Here is a 13,244-nt window from a genome sequence, read left to right on the forward strand (position 1 = left end):
TGCTATGAAGAGTAATAAAAGGGCTTTACAGCCAACATATCACTTTCCCCATCATGTATATAGAGTAAGGAATGTACTTTCTCCCACACACACACTTTGCCCCCCTGAAAAGCGACCCTGCGAGATAGGTTTCAGAATTTCACCAAGGCTCCACGATCAATCGATCGCTCCCCTACCCAAGAAACATCAAAAGGCTTGCTGAAGTTTAAATCTGTTTTTCACACAACATGCATGTTGAATTCTGAAAGTTGAGTTCCAAATAGCCAGGGTTTCTCCCATTAAAAGAAAAGGTGGTGGTGAGAGAATAGACATTCAGGCTACAGAAGAGGAAGAGAGGAGGGATTGCAGGAAAATCGGAAGCTGCCTTATACTGAGTCAGACTGAATTGGTCCATCTAGCTCAGAATTGTCTACAGTGACTGGCAGTGGATCCCAAGGCTGGTTCTAAAGGGCGGCCAGGTGGGGCCCTGGCTGAGGGCCCCTGGGGCTACAGATCCACGGCAGCAATCCCGCAGGGCAGGAGCATCCACCTGCCCACCATTCCCTCACCCCACCTACTTGTCTCCTGCCTTTTAGCATTGCCCTGAATGAAGATGGTGGCCAAGGTTTCCCTACTGTACTGAAGCTCCTGCCACCATCTTGGCTGATGGCAGAGATGCGCACGTGTAACACGCACACGTGCCATCAACCAAGATGGCGGTGGAGGCTTCATCCCCTTAGGGAAACTGTTTGGTTAATGGCAATGCTAAAAGAGAGATAACGGGACTGGGTCAGTTGACAAATGTCTCCCAATATAAGATCAGTCCATCTCAAGTAAATTATAAGAGATCCCAGTGGAACGAACAGATCTTTATGAAGATAGCCACTTTTCTCAGTTCTTCAAATGGTCTAAAGCTTAAGACTAGCATATATGCAGCTAATTCAATATCGGCTGCTCTTTGTGACTATTCTTCTTTGTCTTCGGCCCTGGAAAGTGTGTTAGCTCCACCGACTTTTTCTTCTTGTTCGGCAAAACAGCGTTGCCCTAAATGGTTTGATAGGGAATGCCATGAACTTAAGAACCTGCTAAGAAGAATCTATGGTACTTATAGACGCGAGAATCTGAATTCCCTCCCGCCGGAATATTATCTCACAAAAATGAAGTATAAACAGTTGATCATTGAAAAAAAAAGGCAATTTAGTCAAGAGGAATGGCAAGGCTTAATTACTGCCTCTTTAAATAATAACTCAAAGCTTTTTTGGTCAATGGTTACCGATGCTTTGGGCTCCTCCTCCCCCTCCCCCCAGTGTAACATTCCACCTGCAACTTGGGAGCATCATTTTAAAATTCTATTTGCAAACTGTAGGGCTCATAAGCTCCAAGCTTTTATTTTTGAAGACCCTAGCTCCTTACCTACCTGGCCCCCTGTGCAGCAATCAGAAGTTGTTTCCCTGATCAGGACCTTAAAACCTGGTAGGGTGCCAGGTCTAGATAAAATCCTTCCGGAGCTAGTAAAGACCCATGTCCAGTGGTGGGCCCCCCTCTTGGCAAATCTTTTCACCTTGATAAATCTCACGGAGAAGCTCCCTACCACTTGGCTTGAAGCGGTGGTCATCCCAATATATAAGAAAGGAGATCGGGATGATCCCTCAAATTACAGGCCAATCAGTCTTCTTTCAGTGGTAGGTAAGTTATATGCTGGTTTTTTAAATGTGAAACTACAGACCTGGATTGAGGAGGAGAACATTTTAGGGAGGGAACAGACAGGTTTTCGCAGGAGCAGATCAACTATTGACCATTGCTTAGTGCTATGACACCTAGCAGAAAAACATATGAACCTCTCAAGGAGGGGCCTTTATGCGGCTTTCATGGATCTTAAGACAGCTTTTGATTCAGTCCCAAGAGAATTACTATGGGCTAAGCTATCACAAACATCGATAAATAAACGTCTTCTTTATCTTATTAGCGGCCTTTACCAGAATACCATGATTCGGATTAGATGTGGGCCAAACGGTAATCTTACCAATGCTATCCCTGCAAATGTTGGGGTTCGTCAGGGCTGTGTTTTAGCCCCTACTCTCTTCAATCTTTATATCAATGATTTGAATAGCTACTGTTCTGCGGATAAATTTCACCCCCCTACATTAGCTAATGTGAAATGCCCCCTATTACTTTATGCAGATGATGCTGTATTATTGTCCTCCTCGAAGGTTGGTCTTAAACGTCTCCTTCGCGCATTTATGACTTTCTGTGATAAAAATTCCCTTGTCATCAATTATACCAAGTCAAAAATAATGTTTTTTTCACGCAGTTCAAGGAAACACCATTGGACTATAAATGGACAAAGATTTGAGCAGGTTAAGAAGTTTAGGCATCTGGGAATACTCTTTTGCTCTTCACTTTCATGGGCTGCTCATAATCAGGCTGCAGTTTTATCTGCCTATAACACTTCTAAAGCAATTATTCATTTTTTTTTATTCTAGGGGTGGTCAGTATATCCCAGCGGCTCTCCAGATCTTTAAGATCAAAATTCTCCCCCAACTTTTATATGGGATACCCATTTGGGTTATGAGTTTTACCCCCAAGGTTGAGGCAGTGGCATCATATTTTTTACGCTCTTTATTTGGTCTGCCTCCCTGTGCATCCTCAGCTGGGCTCTGACTTGAGGTGGGTTTTGCATCATTGGAATGTACAGCTTGGCTCTGGGCTTTTAATTATTGGGTCAAAGTGGCTTATGCTGGACCTTCCCTAGGCTTTCCAAATTTATTATGGAAGGATTCTTTTATAAGTTCCTGGTCTAGTATTTACCATGAAAGGATAAATCGTATGGGTTTTTCACTGGAAACATTGTCTACTTGGGATCTAGAAGTAGCAAAGCGGAATATATCACAGCGCCTTAAGGATATTGACTCCCAATACCTAAGAGCTAGTGCATGTACTTCCTGTTTGCCTCTTTTTTTTTATTTGACCCTCTCATTTTTAAAACCTGCAGGGTATCTTGAAAATTTGAGAGTTCCCCATTACCGTTTTCTATTTTCTAGAGCCAGATTCAACTGTCTCCCCTCTGCGATGACAGAGGGCCGCTTTCGAGGAATTCCTCCAGAGCTGCGGCTGTGTCCCTGCTCCCAGGGAAAGGATGAAACAATTGCACACATATTGTTTGTATCAGAGCTTGGAAAAGTTACTTTTTTAAACTACAACTCCCATGAGGCCCAGCCAGCATGGCCACTGGATTGGGCTGATGGGAGTTGTAGTTCAAAAAAGTAACTTTTCCAAGCTCTGGTTTGTATGCACTTATTATTTGGATTTACGCTCCAGGCTTATATCTCCAATTCTTAAGGCCTTCCCTGGCTGCTCACATAAAAAGCTCCTCCCATTACTAATGTCTGATAATGATAAGATTATAACTAAAACAGTGGCCAAGTTTCTTTTTATAGCTCAAATTATACGGAAAAGGCAGCTTTTATTATCTCGGACTGTAAATTAGGAATCCTCTATTTTAAAAGTTTTAAATCTGTTTGTACTGTTAATGTCTATTTGTACTTCGGGTCTATGACCGCAAATGTTTTAAATAATAATAATGCTAAAAGAGAGGAGGCAGGTAGGTGGGGGGCACGCGGGGTGGGGGGCACGTGCATGTGCTCGCACACATGCCGGGCCCCAGGGCAAGCTGATGCCCAAGGGCCCCGGCATCCCTGGGGCTGGCCCTTGTTCCCCCGGGTTTCAGACAAGCGTCTCTCCCAGCCCTACCTGGAGATGCTGGGGATTGAATCTGGGACTTCTGGATGAAAAGCAGGTGCTCTACGGCTGAGCTATAGCCCTTCCTCAAAGAGCCTCTCCATTGGCTCAGTGGAGAGACTTTGGCTTCTCCTTGATGGGAACTCTTTCCATTCCAGCTCGTTGGTATAAGAATGTTGTAACTAAGAACCAGTGTCAGAATTTGTTTTTGTTTTTCCCCTCCTTCCTCCGGACTCCCTTTCCTCTTCTGCTGGGTAGGGCAGGGGCTGTCTTCTTATTAATCCTTGTAAGCTACACTGGGGGAAAGTGTGTGTGTGTGTGTGTGTGCAGTTCTGGAGTTCATGTTTAGACCCCGAATATCAGCCCACCCAAGTGGGTAGAGACCACAGCTCAGTGATAGAGCCCGTACTTTGCATGTAGAACTTCCCAGGTTCAGCCCCTGGCATCTCTCCAGTTAAAAAGGATTAGGGAGCTGGTGATGCGAAAGGATCACAGCTTTCATGTATGTTGCTTCGAAAGGGAGCCATTTTAAAAGCACCTGGGCGTTCATCAGAAGTGGCCAAAGTGAGCAGTTCGCAAGTAAAGAAAAAGTCAAGTGAGCAGCCTTCCCGAGTTTTCTCAGCCCATCTAGCATTCCATTTGCACTCAGTACCCCATCAATCCCAGAAGTTCCCAATGATGCTGTAGACTATGAAGATTTGAAACAGGCCCTCCTTCTCCCTCCCTGCCCAGTGAGCTGCTAGGGGACGGACAAATTTCTCATGCCAGAGGTCTGGATAGATCATTTGCAGAGGGCTTTTGAAATTAGGCCGAGGACCACAGATTGCCTACCTGTGCTTGCATAAATAATGATATTCTATACCAGGGATGGAGAACTTCAGGCTCGAGGGCGAAATCCAGTCTTCCAGGGCTCTTTGTATGGCCCGTGGAACTCTTCCCAGACCACACACTCATGTGTTCCTGAACTCTGATCATGCCTCCTACCAGAGCTTGGAAAAGTTACTTTTTTGAACTACAACTCCCATCAGCCCCAGCCAGCATGGCCACTGGATTGGGCTGATGGGAGTTATAGTTCAAAAAAGTAACTTTTCCAAGCTCTGCTCCTGGCTGCCTACATGGAGCACAGAGAGGGGTGCATGTGTAAAAACTCTCCTACTGTACAAAGGCAAAACGTGCATTTGTTGTGCTGCTCACTTGCCTCTTCGCCTGCCCACCACTGACATGTGTCCGTCAGAAGGCTGCCCAGAAGGGAATGCGGCCCTTGGGCTGAAAAGTGTCCCCCACCCCTCTTCTAGTATATAATGACATTCTATGCTATAATATATTTAAGGAGCAGCCATCCTCTCAGATTTTAAAACAAAGCAGGGCAGGCTATTGCAGAGAACATAAATATAGTTTAAAGCAGACAGAATAGAGCTCTTAGCAACATAGGGGCTGGCAGGACGCCTTGGGCAATGACCCTAGATTTGAGAACAGGGATGTTGCAAGTGTGTTGTATTTAATATATTATGTCTGAATGAAATGATGGAATGTATGGATTTGTGAAGAAGTCTTTCCTTTTCAGAGAGACTAGTGTTTCAAATATGCTGGGAATTAAATACCCCCTTTTAATCTACACACATGGCGCTGTTGTTATTTGTTTTTTGATTTACTGAGAAGAATGAAATCCAGCCAGTGATGGGATTGTACTACCTAAACATAACTATTTGCCTTAATTGCTGATCAATGCATTAAAGAAAAATCTTGGTGGTAGAGTCCTACCTGGAGGGTACCACTTCAGACAGCAGTTGGTGGTCCCCTTCAAGCCTGTGGTCTTGTATCTGAAGTTGGGATATGCAAGCAAGAAACCTTCTCTACTGGTCAGACTAGTTTCCTTTGTTAATCTAACAGAGTGGCCTAGACAGCTAAGCGAGGCTGTCAAGTCCCCATTAACAAGTGTAAGAATCTGCCAGACAGGCAATGTGGGCCATTTAAAATTATTTCAGGAAAGAGACCTCCTCCCCAACAAGGAAGTGGTTTGTGTGTCTGTGTGAGAGTTAGTTTGAGGAAAAGCTGAGAGCTGAAAAGAGACAGAGAGTCTTGCTTGCTCTCTGTGTCTGAAGGAACCCTAAAGTATAGGTGATGGAGAACAAGATCTGATGGATTGTTAATGCTGAAAACCCCTCCATCTTAAGTTCAGGTTGTGTATATATGTAAATGAACCATATCCAAAAAGACACAACAGCCTCTGTTGGCCCTCTTTCCAAGGAAATCAAACGTAAACGCAGGAAGCCCTGGAAACCTCACACTGCTCAGAGATTGGGGTGGCATGCAACAGTCTCCTACCTAAAATTGTCATTGTCATCATCATCCAATGAATGTAGAAACCTAGCACATTAAGGAGAAGATTAGGCTGCAACCTGTCTCGTTGAGCCACTAATTATTTCTGTTCAGGGAGGTTGTTTCTTTTACATGAGTAGGAGTGTGCCATACACTTTTGTTAAACATTTAGTTTGGCTCTCTGATATATAGAAGCTGCACATCTCTTCCATGTTATGGAGAGTTTATTGAAATGTGAAACCTTCCTTCCTATCCTCCTCTGTGCAACCCGACTCTCCAGCAAATTATATTGTAGAGTGGGGATTGCAATGGCTTTTAATTTTTGACAGACTTGTCATGACAAAAAGGGCAGTTGCCAGTTGCGAATGTGTCGCCCCATCCTGCGAGAGACATTGCAAAGTAGCATACTATCCACTTTTTTTACATTGAAGTGATAATGTTCAAGGCCCGGAGATTTCCTGGGGATTGATGATTGGCTGGGGGAGTTGATGGCCTGAAGCAGAGCTTCAGGCTGTTAAGCAAGACGGTCATTAATTTTCCAGGAAATGGTTTGGTTGGAGGACATTATTGCTACATTGAAATAACCACTTAAAAGACATGAGTTTTAGGGTTGTTGTTTTATTTCCCCCTTTTTAATTTTGTTGGAAAGTAAACAGTAGATTAGGGAATCTCAAGATTTGATCACTGTAACACACTTTAGATGGGGCTGCCTTTGTATCCGCTCTGGAACCTGCAACTTGTTCAGAATAGAGCAGCCTTCCTGCTCACAGCAGTAGGCTACCAGCAACACGTTACTTGTTTGCTGAGAGAGGTACACTGGTTGCCAATTTGCTACCGGGCCAGGTTCACGATTGTTCACAAAGCCCTAAACAACTTGGGCCAAAAGGACCTTATCTCCATCTCCTACTCGATCATTGTGTGTGTTTGACCTTTTGTGCAGTGCATTCTGCTAGCCATGGAAGGAATCAAGGAGTTCTACGCAGTATTAATTACATTTGTCTCCAACCATTGGAAGGTGACTTTCCACATAAGGAGTAGGAACTTGATAATTTATTTTATTGTATTGTTGATTCTACTCTCTTTGGCAGTGTCATGGGAATAGTTATGGGTGGGTTTGACTGGTTGACTGGTATGTATTATGGAGGAGGGGAATATTGGGTTGTGTACATTACAAGGATGGTGGACAGAGGGATGAATGGTGGAGACTGTTGACCAAGAGCCTGCATGCTTTGGTGGTAACTAGAGATGGGGGAGGAATTGATTTTAAATGGATATATACACTGAATTTGGTGGATCTGACCTGACTGAGCTTTGCTTGTATTGGACTGCCTCTTGCATTGAGCACGTTTATGTGCTGGTTAATTTAGGAAACCCGGAAAGTATATCGGTATAATGTGTGTATAATATGTGTGTAATAATGCATGTAACATACATTTTCACTAGCTATGTATCTTTGTACACATTACTTGGCTGGAGAATCACATTGCAAACATGCATATTTCAAAGGATGGCTGTGTTTCAGAAAGTGCAAATTAGGTAGGTTCTCTTAAACGTGAACTCCGTCAAATTTCTCCCCGATCCCTAGATCTTCATCATGCCAATTGCAGGGATTTCGGAAGGCTCTGAAAACTTTCCTTTTAAATTACCCTTTGAGGCATCAGACTGTTTGTCTTGTTTTTTTGTTGGCTAGATCATACAGCACTACTCTTTCTTTTTACTGTCTTGCTTTTTGATCGTCCATTTATTGTGGGGGTTCATGTTGTAAACTGATTTGGATGGGCTTGGCTGCAAAAGAGGCTTGAAATACCATTAAAAAATAAAATAAAGAATGGGCTAGATGAGGGCTAACTGAAGTGTAATTAAAGCTTAATCCAGATAAGACAAGAGAAGCTCCTGGTGAGAAGAAAGATTTATTTATTTATTAAATTTCTATACCGCCCCATAGCTGAAGCTCTCTGGGCGGTTTACAACATAAAAAACAAATACAATATATAATATATATTCAGTACAATTAAAAGGGAAAATGTATCACATTTTAAATAAACATAACTAAACAATAAATCTCAACAATGTACATAACAACAAAATAAATAAACTGAACATAACAGTTATAAAACTATCTAAAACTATTCTCCAATGTCCCATTCTGCTTCTCCCCACCCAACTCCATCTTCTGTGATGAATAACACTATAAACTTGTCTTCCATTGTCTTCTTTCTCCAAGACAACCCCAAGATGACGCCAAGTGCGACGCTAAGTGCGCACTTCGCGTCGCACTTCGCATCGCACTTCGTGTGACGCTGAGGCACGAGCCGAGGTGCTGCCTCAGGCAGCTCTTCCCCTTCATCTACCTGGAGCAGAAGACAAAAAATGGCGGCAGAGTAGGCAAGTGGCAACAGTTGCAGCAGCACCCAGAGTCCTTCCAAACACAGATTGACTCCGTAATAGGGGTTTGTCCTATTTTGAAAATGACTCTACATGCAAAAGCTGGCAGCGCTGGGCAGATGGACACCTCAACAACATACACAACAACCCAATGGAAAGACAATTTAGATTGCACTCTGATCTAGTCCATATTCTGCAATCATATGGTGAGAGAGTATAAAATTCAATATTCTTTGCAGGTGGGGATGGAAGGATCTGTCTATTTCGGTTCTCTCAGTTTCACATCTATCCAATCTTCAGTTCAGTTCTGTAGCAATTTGCATTTTTTTTAATATATTGAGATCCTCATGAAAATTCTTCCGCTCTTCAGTGTAAATATCTCCCCATAAACACATTTTTATATGCAGGTTTGACTAATGAGCTCATTATTGCAAGCAATTTCTCTGAATATTACATTTTATTTGGTAATTTTCATTAATATATTCATTTTTATGCACACTTTCCCCTAAAATATGCATTTTTCTAAACGGTTTGCTTGAAGAACTGCATTACAAAATTCAGATAAGTGCGAATTTTGAAGGATGGCTGTGTTTCAGTTTTCATATTGTTTCCAAAAGGGCAAATTTGATAGATTCAGCTTTAAACATGAACTGAATTGAATTTCTCCCCATCCCTACTTGTGGGAGGGGACCATGCTGCATTGCCTTCCTAATTCCTTTCTCATCTTGCCAGAAGAACCGCTGGTGGCCTAGAGAGAGAGAGAAAGAGAGAGAGAGAGAAAGATCAGGGTTTTCCATCTGTCTGTAGTAGCTGTCAGAACCGATAACTGCTACAACTAGCCAGAGGCTCCTTGTGACATTGAGATTTGTGTGTGTGCATGAACTGGGATAACGGATATCACCACAATTCACCCCCCTAAAAATAACTACATGTTCTGCAAAGTTGTGGGGAATGAATCAGAGGAACTGTTCACTAGAAGCTGAGAGCAGATGCCAGAGGGATAGACAGACGCACACACATCACCACCACCACCACAAGCATGATGTCAAGTCAGTTGGTCTCCTGGTCCAAGCTCAGGTTCTGGACATCTGACAATCCCACTGAGGACTCCTGGAGTCAAACATAACCTAACTGATTTTCCAACAAAAGGAAGAGAAGTCACACAACAAAGGAGATAAATGATGTGCCTGCAATACAGTCGTCCAATTATTCTGATTTCAGATCAGACCCATCCAGATGGAGACATTTTCTTGGCTCTTGCCCCTGTCATATCTGCAGTTCAGTGGAAGTTGGAGGGCAGGCAGTGACAGGAAAGAAAGTGAAACTTGCCAACAAAGGATAAATTGACTCATTTCTTGATTTCATTTTGACTCTTGTGGGCTGTCACTGCATATCACGGCAGAGGCAACTCAGCCCAGAGATGCCAGATGTCCAGTTTCAGAAGGAAGAAAAATCCCCATCCATGAACATGTTTTAAGAACAGAAGAAGAGCTTCGCTGGATCAGACCAAATTCTTATCTAGTCCAGCATCCTGTTTCCTGCAGCAGCCCAACCACATACGTTTGGAAGCTCACAAACATAATATGAAGATGCCTTCTCCCACAGTTATTTCCCAGCAACTGGTATTCAGAGGCATGCTCCTTCTAAACCTGGAGGTAACAGCTAGAAACTGCCTTTGAGTGAGTCAGACCATTTGTCCATCTAGCTCAGTATTGTCCCCACTGACTGGCAGTGTCTCACCAGGGTTTCAGAAAGGGGTCTCTCCCAGCCCTACCTGGGGATGCCGGGGATTGAACCTTGTGGAAGCAAAGCAAGATCCCCCGCCACTGAGCCACAGGTCTTCGCCCTGTCTATCTTCTCCCTATCTCTCTTTAAAGCCATCTAAGCTAGGGGCCATCACCACATCTTGTGGACATGAATTCCACAGGTCAGCTGTGCGCTGTGTAAAGAAGTACTTCTTTTCGTCTGTCCTGAATCATCTACCAGTCAGCTTCCTTGATTGGTCCCAGAATATGGTGTTCTGAGTGCGGGAGAAATGTATTTCTCTATATCCTCTTTCTCCACACTATCCATAATTTTATAAATCTTGATTGCATCTCTCCTCACTCACCTTCTCCCCACCCCCACCAAATTAACATGCCCCAAACCTTGAATTCTTTATTTAAAGGGACATTCGTCCACCTTCCTAATCCTTTGAGGTGGGAGGGAAGGGCATACCACATTTTGAAGTAAGTGAAGTAGCACACGTCATCTAAAGCAAGGCTGAGAAACCTCAGGTCTAGGGGCCAAATAAAGCCCTCAGGTCAACCTATCTGGCCCTCAGGACTCTCCCCAGTCACACGCCCCATTGACCTTGCTCCATGCCCTCCTCAAGTGCTTGTGTATGTTTGCAGAAAAAATGTGGCTGCAATGTACCCTGCTGCACAAAGGGAAAAGTCACATCTGTGGCTCTGCCACTTTTTCTTCTGGCCCACCCACCATCGGCATGAAGTCCCTGAAAGGTTGATCAGGAGCAAATGTAGCCACCAGGCTGAAAAAAGTTCCCCACATCTGATATAAAGGAGGGGGGGAGGCATGATCAGGAAGACATAATAACGACATTCATGGACCTTGCAATATTTTTACTGGATGCTGCCAGACAGACTATTGCCAGAGATGGAAATGCTGTGATATTGTCAATGTTATGTTTCCTTCTCTAAGTGGTGCTGCATGGAATTTGCCCTTTTTGTAGGTGCCACATGCTGGTTGTGAGCTATCCAGAACATCAAGATCTCTTTGCTGGTCAGTCACTGCCAGTTTCAGACACCATCAATGTATAGGTGAAGTGCAGTGACAGAGCACATGCTTTGCATATCTCCAGATCATCTCCAGAAAAAAGCAAACTCCACCTGAATCCTTGGAGAGCCACTGCCAGTCAGTGTAGACACTACTTGGTAAGATGAACTGATGGAGTAAGGTAGCTTCTTATCTTTACTTTATGTTTTATGATGGGTGTTAGAGTAATAGTGGATACCTAGCAGCAGAGTAAGGCTGCCTACCCACCATACATTTCAAGCACATGGCTTCCCACAAAGAATCCTGGGAACTGTAGTTTACTCCTCAAAGAGGTACAATTCCCAGCACCCTTAACAAATTACCATTCCCAGGATTCTTTGGGGGAAATCATGTGCTTTAAATATATGGTGTGTACACAGCCTAAGTCGCTATCATGGGATCTGGTGGCTAGCACACTACCTTTAAGATCTTTTGGAAGTATTGTTCATTACTGGCTAGGGAGTGTTCCTTTTCCCTGGGTAGCCCCGTGGCTTGGTGGTAGTAGACTTGCTTTGCCTGTGTAAGGTTCAAATTCAGTCTCTGACATCGCCAGTTAAATCCATATCCAGTGGCTGAGTTGAGAGAGAGCCTATTCTTGTGGCTTTGGAGAGCATATCTATGTCAGAACAGACAATGCTGGGCTAGGTGAACCAGTAGTCTGATTTGGTATAAGGCAGTTTCATAAGGTTTCAGCACCTTGGAGAGTTCCCAGAAAGTTCATAATAAAACCTGGAGCGGATTCCACCGCCCTACTGACATGGAGCCGCCATCTGCCATTGGGTATAATGTCTATATGGGTCTCTGTGTACCACTGAATCTACCTCCCCCCCCAAATAACTGCTGAGCTTCTTGTTCGGTGTTAAAACTCCAAATAGAGAACACAGGACAAAAGAATCTGCATTACACTGAGTCAGATCATCGGTCTATCTAGCTCAGTACTGTGTCTACACTGACTGGTAGTGGGTCTCCAGGATTATAGGCACTAGCCTTTTCCCAGCCATTCCTAGAGATGAAAGGGACTGAATCTGGAACTTTTTACATGAAAAGTAGATGATCTATCACTGACCCATGGTCCTTCTGAAGTGGGGATCCTGCTCTATGCATGGAAGATCCCCACATGATTTAGAACCCTGGGTGATGTTAACTTGTACGTTTGAATCCCCACATGTGTGTCTATACTAGGGACGGGGTTCACTGCATGGCTCTGATCCACTTGCATTCTGATAGTCCATCATTTGATCCTGACCCACCCTTTTTTTGTGCCTGCTTGCTCTTGCACTTGCCACTTCAGTCTGCTGTGCACGTTTTTGAGTGATTCGATCCATAGCTTATTTTTTTCCTTGTGGCCAAAATTTTGTAGTTATCAATGTAGATACTTATGTAAATGATGACAGTATCTGACGTGGTTTTTTGGCGGTGGGATAAACATTGCATAATTTTAGGTAGCTTCCATTAATTATCACATTGCTCCATGTGGTTTAACTCAATGTAATTCAATGTAAAATAGGGGGGAAAGTTCAAAAGAAGAAATTCTTGCTGATTTGCAGCTGTGGCTGCAAAATCTGTGCTGATTACAGCTGCGGCCTGCAACAAGAAATAGGTGCCGGTCCGAAAGGATGGCAAAGTATTAAATTCAGCTGGAATCCGGTGCCAGGTCCGATTTGGCAGATATTCTCCCCCATCCACAGTCTATACTCACTGGAAACTGAAATGCCACTTTTGTGAGGGTAGCAGAATCTTTTGCTGAACTTAAATGCACACATCACTCTTATGTGTGTATAACTTTACCCTTGACCCCAATAATGCACACAAAAAGTAAAATAAGGATTGGCTTATTAGAAGAAGAAACAGGAAAAATATTGCCTTTTATAATTATAATTAATGCAAGCAGCATCCAACTTTTACCCAGTCATCCATTCCCTAATGCTCTAGATAGAATAAAATAGAGAGCCTAAACCTACACACATTCAGAGTTGCGTCAAATCCCACAGAGAGAAAAAGGAGCTCAA

The sequence above is a fragment of the Rhineura floridana genome, chromosome 9 (genome assembly GCF_030035675.1).
Source record: "Rhineura floridana isolate rRhiFlo1 chromosome 9, rRhiFlo1.hap2, whole genome shotgun sequence".
NCBI classification, from domain to species: domain Eukaryota; kingdom Metazoa; phylum Chordata; class Lepidosauria; order Squamata; family Rhineuridae; genus Rhineura; species Rhineura floridana.